The sequence below is a fragment of the Salmo salar genome, chromosome ssa17, assembly GCF_905237065.1.
Source record: "Salmo salar chromosome ssa17, Ssal_v3.1, whole genome shotgun sequence".
NCBI classification, from domain to species: Eukaryota; Metazoa; Chordata; class Actinopteri; order Salmoniformes; family Salmonidae; genus Salmo; species Salmo salar.
In genome coordinates, this window is record NC_059458.1 from 55,603,582 (window position 1) to 55,607,482 (window position 3,901).

A 3,901-nucleotide genomic window follows, 5' to 3' on the forward strand; every position below is an offset into this window, starting at 1 on the left:
AATCAAAGAAAACTAACATAAAAACTAACTAGGTTTCCCCTTTTATCTGTGGATTAATTGTCGGAGTAGAGAACACACGATTTTGTTTGACTCAAAATGGTTCAAAATTCTACAAAGATCCAGCAAAAAAAGGACCATTGCATTTCAGGTACAATAACAACCCAATGTTATCTCCCAGGACAAATTATCTCTCAAACTATAGATGGTATCTGCCTTCTCCCTACAGTTTTCAGCAGTTAGTTTCACCCACGACTGCCTCATGTGAACTACAATCCCGACGCTGTGTTTTAACATTTAGAAACGTCAATAATCATTGCTTGCAATACGGCTTTCTAAACATATATTGATGGCCCTTGTCTTTCATCAGTGAGAAAGAATCTTTAAAATCTAAAAGATACACTTACTGTATCTTCCGTCTGTTTTCCGTAAACAAGCGCTGTAACATGGAGATATTGCCGAGTGTGAATACAAACCCTTTAAAGGTGTGAATCAATTTAACCTTTCGTTTTTAGAAAATTATGAAAGATAAGGCCCTTATGCTTCCAAAACCATACCGCAAGCGATGTGTGTTAAGGTTCAGACCGAATGTTGGGGTTCTTAACTAAACTTAGTACAAAAGACTCCAATGTCCAATATAATGGAACTGAGAGTCATGATCAAGGGCAAGGAAAAATTTCCTACTGTAGCAACAGCAAGCTAGCTAAATGTCCATGAACGTTTCATGTGTGTTTCAACCTGGCCTAAATTAATAGTTGGTTCACAGTTGGTTTTCGTATTTTAACCGGCGTGTCATGAGAACGTCTGATGGGGATAGACAAAAATCAACATGCGCACGATGGCATATGCGCAGAGATGGTTTGGTCAAGGTGTTAGCCTAAAATAGCCTTTTTCCTCATGGGGACCAGCGAAATGTCCCCACTTGTCAGAATTGTCCTTGTTTAACTATCCTTGTGAAGACTGCTGGTCCCCACAATGATAGTAAAACCAAGCACACACACACACACACACACACACACACACAACACATTTGCATTTGGGTCAAATGGTGTTTCCTGTGTTGTGGGTATGTTATCCCTTATCATTAAACTGATTGGCAATGCACTGTACATTCATGGAATGACCCTAAATGTAATTCACCTCAGTATTCTAAAGGACATGTATGGCTTACTCATGCTGGAGATAAATGACATGCCTAAACTTTGACTCAATGAGACTAGTCTGGAAAATGTGTCTACAAAGCAACTCTGATGTCAATGGCAACAAGCTGAAAAAAAAGTGAAGTAGATAGAGGTCCTAGATAGGCCTAGATATTTTTCCCTAGGAAACAGAAGCAGTATTCGTCTCTTGGTCTTCAATCTGCAGTCATCTGCATCTGATCAAGCCATCTCTTGAATGTATTCCCTACATGGTTCTATTTCTATCAACACTGTAGACCAAAGGACTCAGAATTGCGCTTAAGGGTGCTATACAGGCTAGTATTTACACCTCAATCACACCTACAGCGTCATTGTATTTTGGTACTACAGAAGTACATTCATTTCCAAAGGAATGCTGCGTTTATCTTGCATCATTGCTTTGCATAGGCAGTTGCAGTGCGTTCTGTGTGGTGCATATGTTGGATTTATCGAATGTATGCATCAAACTGTATGCTTAGATGGTTTGACAGAAATGGTAGCAGGTGAATGTTGAAATTTCGTTCCACATACAGTACCAGTCAAAAGTTTGGACACCTACTTATTCAAAGGTTTTTCTTTATTTTTACTATTTTCAACATTGTAGAATAATAGTGAAGACATCAAAACTATGAAATAACACATATGGAATCACCTCGGCGTTACTCTGGACCCTGATCTCTCTTTTGAAGAACATATCAAGACTGTTTCAAGGACAGCTTTTTTCCATCTACATAACATTGCAAAAATCAGAAACTTTCTGTCCAAAAATGACGCAGAAAAAATTAATCCATGCCTTTGTTACTTCTAGGTTGGACTACTGCAATGCTCTACTTTCAGATGTACACAAAAACAAATAATTCAAGAGCAGCAGTAAATAACAATAGCGGGGCTATATACAGGGGATACCGGTACAGAGTCAATGTGCGGGGGCACCTGTGTCGAGGTAGTTGAGGTAATTATGTACATGCAGGTAGGGTTATTAAAGTGGCTATACATAGATGATAACAGGGAGTAGCAGCAGCGTAGGGTGGTGCAAATAGTCTGGGTAGCCATTTGATTAGCTGTTCAGGAGTCTTATGGCTTGGGGGTAGAAGCTGTTTAGAAGCCTCTTGAACCTAGACTTGGCGCTCCGGTACCGCTTGCCGTGCGGTAGCAGAGAGAACAGTCTATGATTAGGGTGGCTGGAGTCTTTGACAATTTTTAGGGCTTTCCTCTGACACCCCCTGGTATAGAGGTCCTGGATAGCAGGAAGCTTGTGTTTTTTATGTACGTACAGTCACTGTGAGGACGATGTCCTTGATGCTCTTATTGATAAACCCAGTGACTGATGTGGTGTACTCCTCAATGCCATCGGAAGAATCCTGGAACATATTCCAGTCTGTGCTAGCAAAACAGTCCTGTAGTTTAGCATCTGCTTCATCTGACCACTTTTTTTATAGACCGAGTCACTGGTTCTTCCTGCTTTAATGTTTGCTTGTATCAGGAGGATATAGTTATGGTCAGATTTGCCAATTGGAGGGCGAGGGAGAGCTTTGTATTTGTCTCTGTGTGTGGAGTAAAGGTGGTCTAGAATTTTTTTCCCTCTGGTTGCACATTTAACATGCTGATAGAAATTCGGTAAAACTGATTTAAGTTTCCTTGCATTAATGTCACCGGCCACTAGGAGTGCCGCCTCTGGATGAGCGTTTTTCTGTTTGCTTATGGCGGAATACAGCTCCTTGAGTGCGGTTTTAGTGCCAACCTCACTGCAGGGATATGTAGACAGCTACGAAAAATACAGATAAAAACTCTCTAGGTACTGTAGATAGTGTGGTCTACAGCTTATCATGAGATACTCTACCTCAGGCGAGCAAAACTTTGAGACTTCCTTGGATTTCGTGCACCAGCTGTTGTTTACATAAATGCATAGGCCCCCGCCCCGTGTCTTACCAGAGGCTGCTGTTCTGTTTTGCCGATAGAGTGTATAACCCGCTGTATGTTCTTAATGTCGTCGTTCAACCACGACTCGGTGAAACAAAAGATATTACAGTTTTTAATGTCCCGTTGGTAGGATATACTTGCTTTCAGTTCGTCCCATTTATTTTCCAGTGATTGAACGTTAGTTGTATTGTTGTCTCTACCTTCTTGCCTTTTGTTCTGTTGACTGTGCCCAATAATGTTTGTGCCATGTTTTGTGCTGCTACCATGTTGTGCTGCTGCCATTTTGTGTTGCTACCATGTTGTTATCATGTTGTGTTGCTACCATGCTGTGTTGTAATGGTAGCCCGTGTGGCTCAGTTGGTAGAGCATGGTGTTCGCAACGCCAGGGTTGTGGGTTCGATTCCCACGGGGGACTACTATGGATTTTTTTAAAATGAAATGTATGCAGTCACTCTGGATAAGAGTGTCTGCTAAATGACTAAAATGTAAATGTAATGTGTTGCTGCCTTGCTATGTTGTTGTCTTAGGTCTCTCTTTATGTAGTGTTGTGTTGTCTCTCTTGTCGTGAGGCGTGTTTTGTCCTATATTATCTTTTTGATTTTAACCGAATACCTATTTGACCCAGGTCTGCTCTGTATCTGGGTTAGCCAACACTTACAGTACAGTAGTCAGTCAAATTAGGATTACAGCTTCTGAGTGATGTCATTGTCACTGTCAGAATGGTGATTTACAGTAGATCAGTGAGAACAATTGGGCCTAATTGGCTAATTTCAGTCTGACCTTTTCATGGTGTAAAGCTTTGGGTG

General features: G+C 41.0%; 1 non-coding gene across 1 annotated transcript; it reads left to right on the plus strand.

Annotated features, from left to right (window-relative positions):
• The first annotated feature begins 3,437 nt into the window (after window positions 1–3,437).
• On the plus strand, window positions 3,438–3,510 carry trnaa-cgc (transfer RNA alanine (anticodon CGC)). The gene has a single exon. It is a non-coding gene; the product is annotated as a tRNA-Ala (tRNA).
• Window positions 3,511–3,901: the final 391 nt, after the last annotated feature.